This window comes from Plecotus auritus (assembly GCF_963455305.1).
Source record: "Plecotus auritus genome assembly, chromosome: 5".
In the NCBI taxonomy this organism is placed as follows: Eukaryota; Metazoa; Chordata; class Mammalia; order Chiroptera; family Vespertilionidae; genus Plecotus; species Plecotus auritus.
Genome location: NC_137776.1, coordinates 168,389,918 through 168,412,420, shown reverse-complemented (window position 1 = coordinate 168,412,420; position 22,503 = coordinate 168,389,918). Strand labels below are relative to the sequence as shown.

General features: G+C 40.9%; 1 protein-coding gene across 3 annotated transcripts in view; it reads right to left on the bottom strand.

Annotated features, from left to right (window-relative positions):
* Positions 1 to 21,984, bottom strand: part of KIAA1958 — a 101,538-nt gene extending 79,554 nt beyond the window's left edge. For 2 of the 3 annotated variants that reach the window (XM_080667754.1, XM_080667753.1), the window contains exon 1: positions 21,736 to 21,984. The gene's annotated coding sequence lies outside the window, so the exon portion shown is untranslated. The remainder of the gene's footprint in view (positions 1 to 21,735) is intronic. The other variant, XM_080667755.1, reaches the window with a different exon arrangement.
* Between the last annotated feature and the right edge of the window lie 519 nt (positions 21,985 to 22,503).

Sequence of the window (22,503 nt, the reverse complement as noted above, 5' to 3'; positions counted from 1 at the left end):
AATGTGGTCTGTTAGTAGCCCTGGCAAAGGCCAGGCTTTGCTCTGCACCCTCCAGAGCCCTTGGTCTCCACCTCCACTCCACAGAGCAGACATTAATGAAGTTATGGTTTCAACACATAACACTGAGTGTTAACCTTTGCACTTCCATCCATTTGTGCATATAAATGAAGTAAAAATCCATCTGATGCAGATTTTTTAGAATGAGAGAATATATTAAAAACTAGAGGCCCGGTACACAAAATTCACGCATAGGGGGTGGGTGGGTGTCCCTCAGCCCAGCCTGCACCCTCTCCAATATGGGACCTCCTCAAGGGATGTCCAACTGCCCGTTTAGGCCCGATCCTACTGGGACCGGGCCTAAACGGGCAGTTGGACATCCCTCTCACAAATCCAGTACTGCTGGCTCCCAACTGCTTGCCTGCCTGCCTGCCTTCCTGATTGCCCCTAACTGCTTCTGCCTGCCTGTCTGATCACCCCCTAACCACTCCCCTGCCAGCCTGATTGATGCCTAACTGCTCCCCTGCCAGCCTGTTTGCCCCTAACTGCCTTCCCCTGCAGGCCTGGTCACCCCTAACTGCCCTCCCCTGCAGGCCTGGGTCCTCCCCGACTGCCCTTCCCTGCAGGCCTGGTCACCCCCAACTTCCCTCCTCTGCCGGCCTGGTCACCCCTAACTGCCCTCCCTTGCAGGCCTGGTCCCTCCAACTGCTCTCCCCTGCTGGCTATCTTGTGGCGGTCATCTTGTGTCCACATGGGGGCAGTCATCTTGTGTGTTAGAGTGACAGTCAATTGGCATATTACTCTTTTATTAGATAGGATAGAGGCCTGGTACATGAGTGGGGGCCGGCTGGTTTGCCCTGAAGGGTGTCCCGGATCAGGGTGGGGGTTCCCTGGGGACATGGGGCAGCCTGGGCGAGGGGCCTGTGGCGTTTTGCAGGCCGGCCATGCCCACCTGGCAACTCAAGCGGAGGCCCTGGTATCTGGGATTTATTTATCTTCTATAACTGAAACTTTGTAGCCTTGAGCGGAGGCCAGGGCAGGCCAGGGTATGCGGAAAGCTTGGCTTCCTCCATCGCCGGGGGCAACTCAAGCCTCCTGCTCTCTCCAGCTCCATGGCTGCCGCCATTTTTGTTGGGATTTATTTATCTTCTATAATTGAAACTTTGTAGCTTTGAGCGGAGGCCAGGGCAGGCCAGGGCTGTGGGAAGCTTGGCTTCCTCCATTGCCAGGGAAACCCAAGCCTCCTGCTTGCTCCGTGGCCACAGCCATCTTGGTTAGGTTAATTTGCATACTCGCTCCTGATTGGCTGGTGGGCGTGGCTTGTGGACATAGCGGAGGTACGGTCAATTTGCATGTTTCTCCTTCATTAGTGTAGATTTTTATAAACTGTAAAGTGTTAATGTTATAAAAACATTATAACAGCCAAAACCGGTTTGGCTCAGTGGATAGAGCGTCGGCCTGCGGACTGAAAGGTCCCGGGTTCGATTCCGGTCAAGGGCATGTATCTTGGTTGCGGGCACATCTCCAGTAGGAGTCGTGCAGGAGGCAGCTGATCGATGTTTCTCTCTCATTGATGTTTCTAGCTCTCTATCCCTCTCCCTTCCTCTCTGTGAAATACCAATAAAATATATTTTAAAAAATAAATAAATAAATAAAAAATAAAAACATTATAACATCTCACCAAATCATCGGTAGAGAAAAACAATCTGAGTTATGAAATAGTTTTTTAAAAGCTTTTAAACTCTCAGTATCTAGAATGGAACAAATAAGCACTCAATAGAAATCCTTGCAGAATATATTTTTTACTAAATTTAAAAAAAATCCCTCATTTCCTCATTAAACAAGTAATGCATGCCTATTTTTTTTTTTAATTGGAAAATTACAGAAAAGCTATGTCACACTACGTAACAGATATTCACTGTTAACATTTTGGTCTTTCCCTTCTGGTCTTTTATTTGTACTTGGAATCAGTTAGTCCCCTTTTTCTTTTTCTTTCTTTCTTTTTTTTTTTTTTGTTAATCCTCACCAGAGGATATTTTTTCCATTGATTAGTTGCCTCCTGCAAATGCCCTGACCAGGGCCAGGGATGAACCTGCAACCCAGGTACTTGCACTTGACTGGGAATCGAACCGGAGACCCTTCAGTGCACAGGCTGACCCTCTAACCCAGGGGTGGGCAAACTTTTTGACTCGAGGGCCACAATGGGTTCTTAAATTGGAGCAGAGGGCCGGAACAAAAGCATGGATGGAGTGTTTGTGTGAACTAATATAAATTCAAAGTAAAGGAGCGGAGGGGAGAGCAAGAGAACCGGATAGAACAGCCGGATCCGGCCCGCGGGCCGTAGTTTGCCCAAGGCTGCTCTAACCACTGGGAAACACCAGCCAGGGCCAGTTAGTTTGCTTTTAAACAAAGTTGTAATTAAAGTATTACTATTTACATCCTGTTATCTTGAACATTCCCCATGTTGTACAATTACTTGCTAGATGTTATTCCATCAGCTCTAAAAGAATAAGCTAAACATATAATATATATTGGAATTACTGACAGTTTCATAACAGTCTCTGAAATATTTAAAGATAAACATATGAAGAATTCCAGGCTTCTAAAAGCTAAACTTAATTTCTGGCAAACATACTGCTAATTATAACCAAAACCAAATATTATGAAGTCCTTTTTTTAGAATAAGCAATCTTACCACTCAGCATATATAATCACTGAAATACTTGCAGCATAATGGTATCTGTTCAGCTACTGGCAACCATAAATGTCCCTGAAAGCCAGAGAAATGTAAAACTTCTCTAATATGAATTGCAAAGTGAAATCTACATCTGAACAAATTGAAGTATAAAAACTGGCCATAAACACAATATTTATCCTGAGAAAAGTCATACTCATATATATTTTTCCTATGAGAAGTAGCATTATAAATCATCACAGAAATAAAACCAATCAATACTAAAAATATTTTAATCTACTTAATAGCCTGAGTTCATATAAACACACATCAAATTATTTTCAAATTCTATACAAAATCACTGACGGGAAATTCTTAAATTTTCAAAAAAAGATATTCGAGTACTCCTACAGAACCAGGAATTAAGGAAATGCTCAAAAGCAAACTGATGGAGTATGCCAAAGGAACCAAGGAGCCAACTCATAGAGCTCCCAATGGCCAAGGCTAGAACAATATGAGCAACAAAATAAAATAGTACTGGACTTTAAACCAAAGTATGAAATAAATATCCAGTCCAGCTGGTATGGCTCACTGGTTGAGCAGGAGGTCACGGTTGGATTCCTGGTCAGGGCACATACCCAGTGGGGTGTGCAGGCGGCAGCTGATCAATGATTCTCTCTCATAATTGATGTTTCTAGCTCTCCCTCTCCCGTCCTCTCTCTGAAATCAACAAAAACATATTTAAAAAAATAAACATAATATTCATGAATCCATATTGATATAAATAAACAATTGACTAAATAAAAGTATAAATGTCCAACCGGGAGGTAGATACATAAACCTGAAGGTCAATCAGAGAAGCTTTAGATAAAAAAGATATGCTAAATAACCAGAGATGTGGCAAATGCTGGAAAATAATTCTAATAATTTGCTATGACAGAGAATTATAGGGGAGACCTAATGAAGGTGGTCAGGGAAGGCCTTTCTGAAAAGGTGATTCTCAAGCTGAGAACTGAGAGATCCGAAGGAGCAAGTTATGTGAAGGAGTGTGTGTATGTGTGTGTGTGGGGAGGGGGGGGGAATTGCAGGCAAAGAGAACACTAAGTGTAAAGATGATGAAGTAGGAAAGTGTCTTAATGCCTCGACAATACCATTTATACAGAAGTTGAGATGAAAAGGTTGGTAGGTAAACATTTTGATGATCGCAAACACCTCCCAGGCTTACAGAAGCACTGACCTCAACCTGTTTAGCACCTCCCAGAGATATACCAAGGGGATGCCATTCTTTAAACTTTGTAGAACAACGAAGACATACATGGACTCCAAGACCCCTGATAACCAACGATTAGGATGGCACTGGAAGAACTCATAGATGGGGACACATCGGAACAAAAAACTTAAAAGGAGCTTTCCAACTTTTCCCACTCCCAAGGTTCCTAATAACAGCCCATGAATCCCTTTGTCCTATTCCTTCTCTTCTGTGCTCACCCAGATTCAGTAAGTTGAGGGTCTATTTGTTTGTATTTTAGTTATGCAAGTGTAATAAGATTGCAAAACAGCAATAATAATAAAGGACACAATGTGGCTTCTCTCAGAAGAGGAGGTAAAACCGTGGAATCTTATGAGGACTCGAAAATTACATAAAAAAGAAGTATGTAATAAATTCCCCTTCATATAATAGGTACTCGGCAAAATTACTTTTACATATGAATAATTGCAGCAATAAACACAAATAAACCAGGAGTAATGGCATCATTAACAACAGCCAAATAATTCAGGCAATGAACAGACCACTGATGGTGCCCAGAATAGGTCTACTTCAACATTACTGGGAACATACCATTATGAATAAATGAAAACCACAGGAAATGCTCATTTTCTCAAGATTTGTATGCTTATAAGGAGGTCAACTGCTGTGGATTCCAGGAGAGAATGTATTTCTAGTGTCTATGGTCCTGAGAGGATGGGCAATGAGTAACTGATTGGAACTGAGCAAAGGAGAAAAGGAAATGTGTCAAATGTCAACTCACAGCCAGCACAGCAAAATGTCCTCTAATTATTCAGTATATAAAACACCTACCCAAATGCCTTCATTGATGAAACCAACTCTTGACACACCAGTTAAAGAGTCAACATGTATTGAGCCTTCTATACAATGTGCTGTAATCCTCTGTGGAGAGGATTATGGGGAAATAAAATGTAAAACACAAGCAAGTCTCTTTACATAAAAAAAAAAAATGAGGTCCAAAGATGGTAAATAAATTGGTTTAGAATACAAATTCGGGTGTTATAAAAACAATTCTATACATGAAGTAATTAGGCTCTCAGGCCACACACAAAAATCTCATTTAGCCCATTCTGCTAACCAGAAGTAAAGAATTAATACTACTACATGACACAGACAATAGAATTATTATTATTATCCTATCTAATAAAATAGTATGCAAATTAACCATCGCTCTGCTACACCCACAAGCCACACCCACCAGCCAATAAGGAGCAAGTATGCAAATTAACCTAACCAAGATGGCTGTGGCCACAGAGAGAGCAGGAGGCATGGGTTTCCCCGGTAATGGAGAATGCCAAGCTTTCCCCAAACCCTGGCCGGCCTAGGCCTCCACTCAAGGCTTCAAAGTTTCAATTATAAAAGATAAATAAATCCCAACAAAAATGGCAGCAGCCATGGAGCTGGAGAGAGCAGGAGGCTTGAGTTGCCCCCCGGCGATGGAGGAAGCCAAGCTTTCCGCACACCCTGGCCAGCCTAGGCCTCCGCTCAAGGCTACAAAGTTTCAGTTATAGAAGATAAATAAATCCCAGATACCAGGGCCTCCACTTGGGTCGCCAGGGGGCGCGGCCGGCCTGCAAACCACCACAGGCCCCTCGCCCAGGCTGCCCCACACCCCAAGGGAACCCCCACCCTGATCCGGGACACCCTTCAGAGCAAACCAGCCGGCCCCCACCCATGCACCAGACCTCTATCCTATCTAATAAAAGAGTAATATGCAGATTGACCATCACTCCAACACACAAGATGGCTGCCCCCATGTGGACACAACATGGCCGCCACAAGATGGCCGGCAGGGGAGGGCAGTTGGGGGTGACCACGCCTGCAAGGGAGGGCAGTTGTGGGCAATCAGGCCAGCAGGGGAGGGCAGTTGGGAGGGACCAGGCCTGCAGGGGAGGGCAGTTAGGGGCAAACAGGCTGGCAGGGGAGCAGTTAGGCATCAATCAGGCTGGCAGGGGAGTGGTTAGGGGGTGATCAGGCTGGCAAGCAGAAGCGGTTAGGGGTGGTTAGGGGCAATCAGGAAGGCAGACAGGCGAGAAGTTGGGAGCCCTAGGGATAGGGCCTAAACGGGCAGTCGGACATCCCTCTAGGGGTCTCAGATTGGAGAGGGTGCAGGCTGGGCTGAGGGACACCCCCCCCCCCGCCCCGTGCATGAATTTCGTGCACCAGGCCTCTAGTTTCTATAAGAAAAGGCAATCCTAATTACCCAGAAGCAAGCCCTGTTTCCTTTCAAGGCATCAAAGCTCTACCCTGCAACAACCCTAAGGTGCCAGAGTAGCATCAGGGTCATTAAAGGCTTACTAATCCTTTTCTACTGTGGCTATTTAAACTTAAAATAATTAAAATTAAATATAATCGCCTGGCCAGCGAGGCTTAGTGGTTGAGTGTTGACCTATGAACCACGAGGTTGTGGTTCAATTCCAGTCAGGGCACATGCCCGGGTTGTGGGCTCGATCCCCAGTAGGGGGAGTGCAGAAGGCAGCCAATCAATAATTCTCTCTCATCATTGATGTTTCTCTCTCTCCCTCTCCCTTCCTCTCTGAAATCAATACAAATATGTTAAATAAATTTAAAAAATAAAGAAACTCCTCTCTGCAGAGTTGCCGCTGCCCAGTTCAGTTAACTGCCTCCCTGGTTTTGCTGTATATTCAGCTCTCAACTCAGCTCACAGTCTGTTCTCCATAAATGGTAGCTATTATTTATTAGAAATGGTACACTCCTCATCCACACCAGCTCTATCACCTGGCCTCACCTGTAATTTGCAGATTCACTAACCCCATTTACTCACTAATTATGACATCTCAGAGCATACTCTACAGCCAGCTGATGTCCCCATCCCTCTCCAGTTGGTTGGTAGCTGGGCCCCCCTATAGCTGATATATCGATGCCTGGTAATACCGAGACCAGTTCCATACAAGTCAAGATGAGAAGTTATAGAACTACCTAAGCTAAAATGACACTGGAGTACATGCTCATACTCATGCCTTCCAGAAAGATTTGTACAAAGGTTTACTTTTGTTCACTTCTAATCATTTTCAGAAAAATATTTCACTACGAAATTCTAAACTATCTTCCCCAGGACTTTCAAAAAGCCTATACAACAAGGTGAAGAAATTCCAGGCCAGAGAGCAGATCTGAAAAATAGCCTAAATTTCATGTCATCCAGGGCAAAGCTTTTAAAACTACATATCTACTGCTCCTTTAAAATTAACATATACAACTATGCAGGTATCTGAAAAGTCTCAGCATCCTGCCAGGCCCACTCTCCATCCTTAGCATCTGATTCTCGTGTTACTTCTCAAATTAGAATTCATGAGGAAAAAAAAAAAATCAATTTCTAATGGGCAGCTGTGATGAAGGTAGCTACAATGCTAGGTGGCTGTGTTGTGGATAGAAAAGATATTACCCAATTGTTATCACATAACCCTGTACCTTGCTAGTTCAGGCCACCCACACCTGTTACGTTGGAGGTCGTCCTACCATCCACCTGACTCTACAAGCAATTTGTAGCACATGGTTTCAAATTTCCATTCTACCTATTGTGACCAAGAGGCAGATGTAGGATGTTAGATCTGTACAATGAGAATAAACTCCTGTGCTGGTGCCTTTGGCAGCTGTTCCACTCTAGGCAGAGCCAAGTTCTTCGGAATTAGTATATGCATCTTGCCCAGCTTTAGACTCACACGGTTGGGTAAGGGGGATATTTGTTCCTGCCATAACCAAGGATCAAGCCACATAAAAAGATCTGACAAGTGGAAATTTAGGAAACTGGCCCCAACCTGGTCAAGCAGGGTCAGGGTCAGGGTCCAAGATTAAAACCAGCAATGTGAATGACTGCACGGGTCAAGCCAATCATATTCATGGTGTGGAACCAAGGAGAAGGAAATCCTGGCTCTTTCAAAGGTACCAGGAGCTAAAATGGGTGTATGAAGAACATAGAGTAGATAGATCTCAAATGTGATTCAAGTGAAAGGAAAGTAGACTTAGAGCTACTTAGAGGCAGTAGAGATACTAAAGAAACAGGATAAAGTTAAGACTTGGGTGGTTGTATCTGGGGAGCAAAATTAGGGATACAGCACTAAAAGAGAATGAGATAGCTTATATGCAACACGAAATACTAGAAGACAACAAAGATGGTCTATAGTTTCTTAGGAAAAAACTCTTTAAAACCAAAATTCTATGCCCAGCAGTGATCATTCAAGTGTGCAGACAAAACAAAACAAAATAAAACAAAAACCCAACTTCATTTAAGCGCATGTAAGGTAAAAACATCAGGCATATGCTGTTGCTTTATCAAACATGATAAATAATGCACAACTAATGCAAAATATCAATTTCATTCTGTCTCTAGTTACTTGAGACTATACCACATGCATTATCTTATCTGCAAATGAAGGTAGTACTTTTACTCAAAGCCATTACTAAAGACTGAATTAAATTTCCTTGGAAGTAATACACATGTAGTATGTTTATCTACCTCTGTCTTTTCTGTTTGCCATCGTAAGTACTTTTAAAATATAAAACCAATTTAATTTGCTGCTTCCTTTCTACTTATCAATCTAATCAATCAAGCCAAGTTTAAAATGGCAAAAATTGTTTGCACTTGCCATTTGCCCAAACACACAAAACTTAAGAACTCCTTGATCTTTTTTTTTTTTTAAATATATTTTATTGATATCTTACACAGAGGAAGGGAGAGGGATAGAGAGCTAGAAACATCGATGAGAGAGAAACATCGATGAGCTGCCTCCTGCACACCTCCCACTGGGGATGTGCCCGCAACCAAGGTACGTGCCCTTGACCGGAACCGAACACGGGACCCTTGAGTCCGCAGGCCGACGCTCTATCCACTGAGCCAAACCGGTTTCGGCAAGAACTCCTTGATCTTAAGATGACATAGCACTGAGGAAACTGAACCACCTTTCTTCTATTATACTGGTCCACTTCCTGCAATATTGTATGATTAGGAACAAGAGACAAGGTGATGTATTTATATCAGCACTTACTGAAATACTAATTAAATGCTTTAATAATCCAACAACTACGTGAACATAATCCAAGGGAATCATATTATTCCCATATAATTATTGTTTATCAGAAACAAGTTAGTGCAAAAATGTCTTTGAACTCCAAAAGGTACACAAGCATTTCTCACTGTTATTACTTGTAGCAATAATATGTATCTGTTGGAAATGCCTCAAAGAACAGAAGGATTTGGAATTTATTTTCATGATCACTACACCTTACACAATATTTACTCATTCAACAAATAATCTCTGAGCAGCTATGGAAATGTTCAGAAGAGTCACAAGGATAATTCAAAACAAAAAATTGCTGCCCAGGCCCCGGACAAGTGGCTCGGTTGGTTGGAATGTCATCCCATATACCAAAAATGCTGCAGGTTCAATTCCTGGTCAGGGCACATACGTAGGTTGTGGGTTTGATGCCTGGTCTGGGTCCATGCAGGAGGCAACCGATGGATGTTTCTCTCTCACACCGATGTTTCCCTCCCTTCTTCTCCCCTTTCTTCTTCTCTCTAAACATACTCTCGGTGAGGATTAAAAAAGAATCCCTAAAAGCCTAAATGTCACCAATATTTGTCTTTGGTAAGGTTTTTGCTATTGTGAAATTACATTTAAATACCAGAATATGATATCCTCGTGATAATCAACACTTGAAAACTAAATCATGAAACTTACAAATGGGTCCTGAACAGTTTGAGATGCTATGAGCACAAATTCAGACATCATAAAGAAACATCTAATTTGTGTTAAATCTCAAGTTAGTAAAGATAATAGCATAGATTGGTAAAAGGCACATGTTTTATAGAGCAATCAACAGAGAAACCACAAACTAAGATCAGCAAAGAATGATAGATATATCTTCTGCTTTCTTTGGCTGTCTGTATTTTATTCTCAGAGTCTTACGGTTTTTTTTTTGTGTTTTTTTTAAAATATATTTTACTGATTTTTTACAGAGAGGAAGAGAGGAAGGGAGAGGGATAAAGAGTTAGAAACATCGATGAGAGAGAAACATCGATCAGCTGCCTCTTGCACGCCCCCTACTGGGGATGTGCCCGTAACCAAGGTACATGCCCTTGACCGGAATCGAACCTGGGACCCTGGAGTCTGCAGGCCGACGCTCTATCCACTGAGCCAAACCGGTTTTGGCAGAGTCTTACGGTTTTAAATCTTCTTATATGTTGTTGTTGTTGACCCATTTTGAATTAATTTTCCTGTATATGGTATTAATTTTCCTGTATATGGTATGAGGCAAGAGTCCAGCTTCATTCCTCTGTGTATAGAAATCCAGTTATCCCATCTTTTGAAGAGACTATTCTTTTCCCATTGAATGAACTGGGGACCCTTGCCAAAAATCAATTAGCCATAAGTATATGGATATATTTCTGGACTATTGGTCTATATTTCTATCCTTATTACAATATCACACTGTTCTGATTACCACAGCTTTGTAATAATTTCTGAAATCAGGAGTGTGAGTTCTCCAACTTTGTTGTTTTTCAAAGTTGTTTTGGCTTCTCGGCACCTCTGGCAATTTCAAATGAATTTAAGGATCAGCTTCTTCATTTTTGTAAAACATAGTCTGTTGGAATTTTGATGGAATAGCTCTGGATGATACTGACATATAATATTAAGTCTCCCTACCCATGAACCCGGAATATATTTATTTAGGTTGTCTTGAATTTCTTTCAGCATGGTTGTATAATTTTCAGTGTACCAGGCTTTTGCCTCCTTGGTTGAATTTATTTCTAGTTATTTTATTCTTTTAGATGCTATTGTAAATGGAACTGCTTTCTCAATTTCATTTGCAAATTGATCATTGCTTGTGTGTAGAAATACAACTGACTTTTGTACCTTGCAAGTTTACTGAATTAGTTTATTAGCTCTAGTAGCTTTCTTGTAGAGCCTAAGACCATCGGAAAACACAGGCGACCCTGCTAGTGGTTCTCAACCTGTGGGTCGAGAACCGCTGCCGTAGAGCCTAAGACCATCGGAAACACAGATATTTACATTACGATTCATTAACAGTAGCAAAATTACAGTTATGAAGTAACAACGAAAATAATTTTATGGTTGAGGGTCACCACAACATGAGGAACTGTATTAAAGGGTCGCGGCATTAAAAAGGTTGAGAACCACTGCTCTATCCCATCACTATTTCTGCAAATGGTAATAATTGTAGGGCTTCCTTTATAACACTGTATCCCCTTTTCTTGCCTTATCTTACTACAGTGACTGGGACCTCCAAAATAATGGTGATAACAGACATCCTTAACCTGTAGGCCTTCAGTGTTTTCCTCATTTGACGTACTTTCAGTGTTCCCCATTAAGAATGGGTCTGGCTTCTCACATTGCTTATTTTAAATGTCTCAGCGATGGAACATCCACAAGGAGTCAGTCCCAAGCTCATCCCAAATTCCCTCCCTGTGAAAAAGTTTATCCATACACTATACTACACTATTCTGCTAATACAGACAGAGAAGACCTTAGACATACCTGCACTACTTTTTAAACCATATATTATCTTTCTAGGCATTTTAATCACAAGTCAGCTTTTGTTAAAATGCTTATTTTAGTGTCTTCTTTATCACCAAATAATTTCCCTTCTATAATGACTATAAATGCAGGCTATTGCTCATTTTGTAAAAGTACAATATAGGTGAATGGCCTATGAAGGTGAAAGATTTTTAAACTGAACAATATGGTTTAATTCGTGGCCAGCAGGGCCAAATAATTTTATACAAATCTTACTAGAAAAAAAAATTAGACAATCAGCTTTATGGTACAAACCAGCCAACAGAAAAATGATTTCAAAAACAATTCTCAAATGTTTAATAATGTATGTTTTTATGACATGACTTTCAGCTGCTGTTTCACCTTCCAGCTAGACTGAATCAGATTTTAACCACCCTTATGGCATTGTACATATGCAGGGAGCAAATGCAATCTACTGGAGTGAAGCAGTGTGTGTAAAAGGGTTCAATTAAATGGCGAAATGTTTCTTGTAAATTAAAGTCGTATTAAATAATCATCTTCTATGCAAATTATCTTTCATGGGGTGTTCCAACAATGTGCTTCATCATATGTAGCTGCTTTAATACATGCTTATTTGTAATGCCTGACATAATAAATTCTCTCTCTTTATTCCTGTAGAAATGAGAATGAAAATTTAAACTTTTTAATTTTTCCTTGCTAGACTGACTTTGTAAATGTACCAGTAATGAGACACTATGTCTTCATAACCTATAGTGCAGAGAAGGATTTAACCAGATGCACACTACTAATACAACAGTTTATATGAATTTCTGTTGGAAAATACCATGTTATCCTCTCCTCATCAAAAAAGTAAATTTTCCCTGGAGGTCCATAAGCTCACTCACCTAAATCCTTACCTCAAACTTTTAAGGTTTCTAGTCTTAGAAGAATATCACATGCTAAAATGTAAATACACAAAATAGAGATTGTTAGCACAATGCACTGGGGATCCACATATTTCCTAAAATGTATATAAAACTGTATGTTGTATGTGCAAATGTGCATTTTATGAGAATCCAAATTTTTTATCTGATTCTCTCAGGGGCCAGAAATCCACAAAAAAAGATTAAGAATTACCAAATAAAGACAAAAGATAAAATATCTCAGTCATACTTTCATCTTACAGGTACAGAAAATTTGATTGATGTCCCAGTCAATATAAATTTAGTTCTCTTGGTGCTAATACTGAACATTTATCTCACAGAACAAAAATTCCTACTCAAAAAAATCAAACTAAAACATTCAATCATAGTCATTTCTTAAAATCTAAGAGAAATTCTGCATATCCTTCTGAGCATTCCAGATTATGTGCATCCGATATATCAACCTAAGTCCTAAAAAGAATAACTGTCAAAGGTGTTAAGGGGGAATCGAGTCATGCTACTCCTTGGACCAGAGCCTGGTGTATCAGCACAGAGCTGGGAAAAACAGGCTAATTCAGTGTCACAATTTCATGTTTCATGAAGATTTCTATAAACACAGTTTCTCCTTCCCTTCCACCCTCAAATGCTCCTAAACATCCTTAGCTTAACTATTAACTAAATCAGAAATACTAAACTGCATTTTTAAAAATGTTCTCAGAGGTCTTTCTAGTCACTTTACTCTAATGGACTAGGGAAAGTCCAAGGGACCTTCAGGTTCAATTAAATACCACAACTGCTACAACAGCAACATACCACTAAGCATGTAAGTGCCTGAGTCCTGTGAGGAACTTATTACCAAAACTGCCACACTTCTAGCTAATAAGCACAATCCCCAGGTTCTATTCAGAATTAATGTGCCCACAGACACCCTAAGTTTCAACCCACGATTCTGCAAGGAAGGCAGAAACTTTCCTACAAAGCTAGTGTGGCAGAGATAGGGCTGACCATATCTTCATTTATCCAGCTATGTTTAAAACAAAAAGCAGCAGCTTGAGCAAATATAACTTATGAAGATTTAGTACTGAAGAAAACAAAATTATCATTGCAAAAGATTTCAAATTTCTCTCAGTATAAAGTAACAGAATCTTATGCAATCCCCAAATAGTCACAAATAGAAAACACATCAGGACACACTATGCATATAAAATTATCCTTAACTAAAATAAATACCACAAACAAAAAGGGATCTAATATTTTTTCACAAAATGTCATAGGACTCTGTAAGTTAAATTTCATTTTTTCCATACTTCAATTTTTACCAAAAGCTTTCCCCAAAATTAAGTCACTTTCTAGAAAAAAAATTTTTTTTAAATTAATTCTTAACCATATCCATTATTAGAGGCCTGGTGCAAGAAATTCATGCACAGGAGGGAGGAAGGGTGCCCCCTCAGCCCAGCCTGCACCCTCTCACAATCCAGGACCTCTCGGGGGATGTCTGACTGCCAGTTTAGGACCGATCCCACTAAACTGGCTGTCGGACATCCCTCTTGTAATCCGGATCGCTGGCTCCTAACCGCTTGCCTGCCTGCCTTGCCTGCCTGATCACCCCTTACCCCCTCTGCCTCCGTGGCTTAGTCCAGAATGACGTCTGGAAGGCTGTTCGGCTGTCTGGTCTAATTAGCATATTATGCTTTTATTATTATAGATGTGAGTTCAGTGATCTTCAGCCTCTCTGAAGAGGGGACATTCAAATACTAGAATTTTGGTGGCACACTCCAGAGGACCAGATTACATTCTCACTCATCACTCTCTAGTTGATCCCCTTTCACCACTGTGTATCTGTTTAGAGTTCTTTACTGCCCTGACCTATATACTCACAAAGCAAAGTTCCTGCATGCTCTAATAAACAAGCCATCCTTCCCAGAGTTGGCTGAATGCCTTTCACCACTCATCCGCCCCATGGTTCATCATATGACCCACCAAGGCCATTCACCAAAGTCATAGTGCTTCTCCTATTGAAATAAAAATAAACATTATTTTCTCCAAAATTTGATAAAGATCTGATTCTATAAAGGGTGTGTAATATTCATGCTACAACAGCACATGACTTAGAGCAAGATGATTAGCTTTAAAATGTTCTTAATAAATTACTATATGTTACCTGTCAAGTCAAAGTAGACAGACATATACAGACTTTCAACAGTACATGTATTTGTTGAACTCAACTTTCTCTGTTATCTAGCGTTCAAATAACTTTCCCTTCTAGATAGTTAGCCTTAACAATAATTTCTCTTATGTCCCCACTCTGCCCACATGAACGCATTTCATCTTCACAACCCTATGAAGTTTATACAGTTGTCCCCTGGTATCCACAGGAGACTGGGTCCAGGATGCACCACAGATACCAAAATCTGCAGATGCTCAAATCCTTTTACTTTCTGTTCCCTCTGTCTCAAATGCTCTTCATTCAGCTACCTATACATCAAGCACTTCCACGTATTTTAAGTCCTTACCCAAAATTCATTTGCTTGGTAAGGCCTCTTTGCATATCTAAATTGTCAAGCCTGCTTTTTCTTTTTTTAAAATCTCAGCACTTATCCCTTTCATGTTATTTTATGTATTTGTCTTGTTTAGTCTCCATCTCTTCTACTAAAATAAAAGTTCTATGAGGGTATATTTTTTTGTCTATTGTTTTCCCAGCAACTAGAAAAGTATTTAATGCATAGCAAATGCCCAATAAATATTGGCTGGATGAATAATCTCTATAATCATTTTAAATGGCATCTCCTATTCCATCAGGTGCTTATATCAGGGTTATCTAATAATTCCCTGTTGTGGGTATATTGGTTATTGCCAATCTTTCACTATTCCATATAATGCTCTAATGCAGGGTCAGCAAGCATTTTCTGATAAGGGTCAGATAGTAAATACTTCCTGCTTTGCAAGGTTTCTGTAACAAACTCTGCCATTGTAGCACAAAAGAGCTACAAAGAATGGCTGTACCTAGATTTGGGTTCCAACCAGCTAGATTTAGCCTGTGGGCCCTGCTATCCGCTTTGTTGAATATTTTTGTGTACCTTTTTCTATCTTTTCAATTAGCAGAATTACTGGATAAATGGGTTTGACTATATTTATGGCTCTTGATAAATTCTGTCAAATTGCTTGGGTTCATCCAGATACAAGAAAAGGCTTCCTTTGGCAGATTTCCAAAAGTAGCTGAATTGCCACCTTTACTTTGATATTAAACTACATGAGGGGAACATTTTCTCCCCAAAGATTAAAATATTAAGTTTTGCCCAGGAAATAAACTTTAAAGAAATTCATTAATGTAGAGCTCTTTGTCTTCTAAAAATAACAGATAAATGAAATGTATTATTGAACCAGAATTGCTATGGAAATATTCACAACCTGAGTAATTTAGAAAAGAAGTAAACTCCCCGCAACAAATATACAGGGTGGCAAAAGTAGGTCTACACTCTCTCCCTCTCTGAAATCAATAAAAATATATTTTTAAAAAAGTAGGTCTACAGTTGTTCCTATGGAAAATAATACAATCATTAATAAATAATACAAGAATAAACTCTGCTTCATGTACTCACAACTGTGAACCCACTTTTGCCTCATCCTCAATGTTGGCTTATCACTATATTATGGAGTGGATCAACAAGAGAAGCTGTTAATAACCACATTACTGCATCTCTTACCTTTATTTAACCTATACAGATATCTGTCCCCTTTAATCAATAGGAAAAAATAGTTTTCCAAGATAACAAAAAAAAATCATCGTTAAGAATAAACAATGGCTTCTCAGCAAGCAGGACAGTAGCCTTGAATAACGCAGTGATAAAAAAAAAATGTTAAGTAGTAAATATTTACCAGGGAAAACTGAAGGGACAGAATATTTGCAATTAGAAAAGGTTAAGCAAGAGCTAGTTTTGCGGGAAACCAAGAGAGGATCCAAATAAGACATGTTCTATTCCTGAAATTAAAATTACTATAAAAAGGGTAAATAATCACTGTGTCTGGTGTAGCTCAATGGTTGAGCGTGGACCCATGAACCAGGTCACAAGCCAGGGTTGTGGGATCGATTTCCCCAGTGGGGGGCATGCAGGAGGCAGCCATTCTCTCTTATCGTTGATGTTTCTATTTCTCTCTCCCTCCCTCTTTCTGAAATTAATAAAAACACATTTTTTTAAAAAAAGGGTAAATAATAAAAAACAATCCATTTAAGCAAAGAAAAGTAACCGAGACAACTTTGGATGTCTCTAGAATTCAAGAGAAAAAAACATTTTTAAATACTTCAGCTAACAGAGTCGTTGATGATTAATAAACAAGAAACATTTTCAGGTAACAAGTGAAAAGATATTTGCAATGGGTATTAATGAAATTCTGATTCACCCTGGTTGTAGGTTCGATCTCCGTTCAGGGTGGGTACAGGAGGCAGTCAATCTGTTTCTCTCATACTGATGTCTGTCTGTCTGTCTGTCTGTCTGTCTCTATCTCCTTCCTCCCCTCCTCTCTCTGCATTCCTTTCTCTAAAATCAATAAAAACATTTTTAAAAAAGAAATTCTGATTCTTTGCAAGTTTTTTTAAAACAAACAGGTAATAATAACTAGCAACTGTACACATATTACTTGTTGCCCTGCATATGGAGTTACAGAGACCATAGATTTCAAGAGAAGAGTAAAGTGACAGGGAAAGCTACTCTCTAAGAAAGACCTGCTCCTTGGTGCTGAGACAAAGTTGCCTGAACAGAAGGAAAAGTGCTAGAGTAAAATGTGTAATTTTATGGTAAGACTTTTAATGTGTTTAAAAGTTTATTAAATGTTTTAATGTCTTCTTAAAGTTTTTTAAAGATACGTTTCACACAAAGTTGCACAGTTTATCTTTTGAGACATATATGATGATGTTTTTCTCTCAGTACAAAAAGACCAATACTGATGTCCTAGACACCATCCCTTTGCTTCCTATATTATTTTAAGTGTGATAAAGTGTTCCCGAAATACATCTTTGTCACTAGAGCCACTAGTATTACCAATATGAAAAAGGCAAAAAGCTTTCCAACTATTTAAAACTTTGCAAAACAAGCTTGAATACTGTTGCATAATTTGCCTTTCTCCAGTATTTTAAACTTTGTTGACACTGAATATAAGATAAAATTCAAAAATTTGTATTTTCAGTACTTCTGGATTCTTGACCTTTATTTGAATTTGAGACTAAGCGTTACCAAACAACAGAATTTACACTGTAACTAGCCAACCACAATCCTCATTATGGAATCTATGCAATGCACTTGTTACCTAGGAAACAGACCAGAGCACAGGCAGAGGGCAATTTCAGGATAGCAAAAAGAATTCTTCCATCATGCTAGTAAATAAAGTCCATAAATCAACTAATCAAAAGCAAAGTAAAAAATTATATGTAAGAGTTAAACCTGATGGAACTTTTTTTAAAAGACTTTTTTTTGTGTGTTTTTTTTAAAGAAACCTATGGGGTTTCTTCTCACAACTCTGTAGATCTCTTAAGCAAATTTTATGAACAGGTTTCTTTACAAACACAAACTGTCAGAAAATAAACTGTTCAAAATAAATGGCTTCTCTCCAATCTTCAGCTTCTCTATTTTTGACAGTATTTAAGAGCAAAAGCTTCTTTAGAGCCAGCCTCATACATCTGGTAGCAGAATATTAATCCAAGAATAAATTCTCCATTTTCTACAAGCAGCAAGAGTTTGCACTATTCTTAAACAATGCAGGACCATAAAGGCTGGAATAAGAGGTCACTGTCCACACCTCTCAGTCAGACCTGCTTCCTGACCAGGCTACAAAAAACTGCATGAAAAATGACTTGAAAGTCATAAATCTATTTTAAAAAATAAAATTGTTACTTTTTAGTTTTCCATTTGATTATTACTAATAATACTAGTCATTTGAGGGTTCCAGTTAACATAAAGTGGCCATTTTGAGTTTCTTTTAAAGGTCCTACATGAGAATTAACCAACAGGAAAAGACTAGAGAAGCCTATGGATTTTTAAGCCTATCAAATTTAACTATGGGCAGCTTAATGTTGTTTTAAAAGAAAAACTGGTAAATGTCAGTTTATACTCCTCAGTTACATTTAAAATTCAACTTTACACAGATTTAAAATTTATTGAAGCAGCACTGATTTGTCACAATATCAAAAGCAGTAGGAAGAAAAGTCAACCATGAAAAGTGAAAAATAATTTATGCCTTCCTAAACAACAACACACCAGAAGAAAATCAGTTGACAACATGTAACATTCTCTGGAATGCGTGTGATTACAGCAAAATATTATTGTTAAATTATACATAAATAAAAACATTAACATCTACAAATCAGTCTAAAAACAAAACAACAAAAAATAGCCAGCCACATAAAGATTCTACACTGCCAATCCCAGAAAACTATTAAGCACAAGAACTTTGCCAAGCAATTCTCAACACAGGCCACACTCTCTTACTGTTTAGCTTACACAGTGACTCTTTGTTAAACCTTATTGCTAAGACTGACAGCCTTGTAAATACATGCATAAACAAGCAATTCAATTTTGTTAGTTTATCCTTTTTAATACTTCCAAGAGCTGATGAAGAGTGTATATCTACGAGCTGAAAACTCTGGGAGTGTTTTATTTTTTAATAAAATATATTTTACTGATTTTTTTACAGAGAAGAAGGGAGGATATAGAGTTAGAAACATCAATGAGAAAGATCAGCTGCCTCCTGCACACCCCTTACTGGGGATGTGCCTGCAACCAAGGTACATGCCCTTGACTGGAATCGAACCTGGGTCCCTTCAGTATGCAGGCCGATGCTCTTTCCACTGAGCCAAACCAGTTAGGGCTCTGGGAGTGTTTTAGAACTCTATTCCACCATTCAGGACACACTTGAACAAATTTTAATACCTGTCCTCTTTGGGCCACCCTTAATGGAAAAGGAAGAAGAACCTTGCTCAAGGGCTTACCTACAACTTTAACACTGCGCTCTGTGCCTTTGTGCAGACTTTAAATTCGTTTTATCTAATCTAGACCGGAAGTCAGAGCAGGAACTAATAAAATTTGATCAACTCACTGGCATGATTATTGTTAGATGTCGCCTCTTCTAGGTTTTAAGTGTACAAAAATATACACTCCAGGCATTTACAAAATTAGGCATGCAATGATATTCATCTGTTAATGTAACTAGGGCAAGAATCTAGGGTAAATTTGTCTTCTAGAAAAAAGACAATATTTTAGGTATACCTACCTGTCTCTTCTTTATAATGACAAAAATCAGCATGCCTAATTAAATCTGCATTAAATTGTATATTGTTTCCTGATGAATTTCTACATCTTGATGAAAATTTTAATATTTTTCCACCGTGATTTTCCTTCAAGTCTAGATAATGCTTTTTTTAAAAATTATTTTTTAGCCCTAACCGGTTTGGCTCAGTGGATAGAGCGTCCGCCTGCGGACTGAAGGGTCCCAGGTTCGATTCTGATCAAGGGCATGTACCTTGGTTGTGGGCACATCCCCATTAGGGGGTGTGCAGGAGGCAGCTCATCGATGTTTCTCTCTCACTGATGTTTCTAACTCTCTATCCCTCTCCCTTCCGCTCTGTAAAAAAATCAGTAAAATATATATATTTTTAAATTATTTTTTAAGAAAGCCTCCATTTTCTACATAAAGTTGTCCATATAACTGTCTGAGTGCCCTCAAACAGTTTTTATAATATGCTTGGTAAGTGTAAGATTCAAGATTGTCAATACGGATTCTCACAGAATAGGCAAAAATAAGTAAAAGTCTCCAGAAGTGAGCAGCAGATTGCAGTTAATACAAAGCTATCACCTGCATTAAAAATCTGAACCTGTAAAAATTAATTTTCTGGGTGCTTATTCAACTTCACTTATTATTTGAGTATTTGAAAACACAGCAACTGTTTATAAGACACATAGCCAGAAAAATAATACAAATCAGAAATATCACAGTAATTGTCAAAACAGTATCCACTAAATACAGGCAAAAGTAGGTTTACAGTTGTGAATATAGGAAGCACAGTTAATAAAGCTATTGTAATAATCATGACTTGCATGTATTTTTCCATACCAACAAATGTAAACCTACTTTTGCCCGCCCCTGTATATAACCCAACTGATGGGTTACATTCAAAGAATACACACAGGGGAGGAGGAAGAAATCAGTGGTAACATTCACGTTCTCCCCATATATTGTAAAAGATCTCCTGTCTCCAATGAGAGAGAAAAAATAAAGGTTTTAGCTTGGATGGAAAGACAGATATTTTCTGCACTCTAATTTAACTTCCACCATGGAAGCTGTCCCTACCTGACGCGCTTGTTAACTGTTAATTTAATAATAGGTCAAAGATTCTGTCATGCTAATCCCAAGGAGTCTGGGAAACAACAAAACTTTACCCCAAAACTTTACCATATACATATAAAAAAGTAAAAACCACAGTCATGTTCATCTCTTATTTATTGCCTTTAAGTCCCTATCTTAACGAAAGAAAGAAAGAAAGAAAGAAAGAAAGAAAGAAAGAAAGAAAGAAAGAAAGAAAGAAAGAAAGAAAGAAAGAAAAAGAAAAGCTAGCAAGCCACCCGAAAACTACAACCATTCTTTGATTTTGGTTTTGGTCAGCCCAGCCTCCTTCTATCCAGGGAAATACATTTCTGGATGTATTTGATAACAAACACAAATCACTGCGCGCAGCCTCAGATGGGGGGGGGGGGGGGAGCCTTTCGGAGAAAGCTCTCCTCCGTTAGAAACAATAAATAAGGGAGCAGGCGACGCACGTTCCTTCACACACGCACCTCAGCGCGCCTCCCGGGAGACACAGAAGTCGGGCAAAGCCCGGAACCACCTCTCTCCTCGGTCCACAACCATCTCAAGACTTGGAAACTACGAGGGCAGATCTTATCTTTCCTTCCCGCCCTCCTTCCCCCCCAAACAGACCCAACACCGGGGGTAGGCGAGCTAGACCCACGCAGCGCGCCCGCTGCCGCCGCGGCGACAGGAGATGCTGGGCGGCGGGCCGGTGCCCGGGAGGCGGACCCGAGCGGCAGCTGCCGCGCTCGCTCCCGGAGCGTCCTCGGCCGCCGGGGGTCTCCGCCCCTCACGCCCCCCAACCCGTCGCGGGCGACGTCCAGCCGCCCGGTTCCCGGCCCTGACTCTCGACCTCCCCCCACCCCCCAGAGGAGACAAAAGGAGGGTTCAGCAGGGTCACTGCGCGGCCGCCGAGGGTGGAGGCAGAGGAGACCCCAGGCGGCCGCCCCCTACACAAAGGGACTCCCGGCCCGGGTCGCCGCGTCGGCGCGCTCGTCCCCGCCCCACGCGCGGGCTCTCACCCACCTGCAGGTGTCTGTGCGTCTGTCCATAGGAACGCGGGCGGCAGGGGGGCCTGCGGGAGCCGGGCGGGACGGGACGGAGGAGAGGGAGGGAGAGCGGCCGGAGGGCCGGGGAGCGCAGGCAAGTGGCGCGGGGAAGGCGCCGGGCGGGCGGCAGGCGAGCGCGGGGCGGGGTGCGGGGGCGCCAGCCTGGCTCCACCGACCAGCACGCGCCGCTCCGTGCGCCCCGGGCTCCGCGCGCCAGGCTCGGAGCGGGGCGGGCGGGCGGGGGCGGGGCGCTGGCGGGGCGGGGCCGGCGAGCGGGGCGGGGGCTCGGACCCCGGGCTCCAGCCGGCACCGGAAACGCGCCGTGGTCCGCGAGACCCACAGGAAGTGTGTAACGACACCTCCTACGATGCGCACTGAGCTCGCAGCTATCGCTGCCCCAGGGGTTGTGGCCTGACCTTCTTACTCCACACGCGCTCACGGTCTCGGTCTCCGCACCCCGACTGGTGTGCAATCCACAATTCCTGATATGTTCTGAGGTGGGCAGCACCCCCTCTTGCTTCACGCACTGGACCGACCGTGGTCCCCATGCCTCTCCTTACAACTCCACCTAAACGCTAGGAGCAGACCTCATTACAAGACTATACTCCGTGTGTGGCAGGTGTGTGGCACCTGTTTTAATGCACTAAATAGTAATCTTTACATCCAGACATGTGTAAGAACACCTCTGACCAACAGACGTACAACGCACAGTCACCTATGCTCCGTGGAATTTCCTAATCCAACT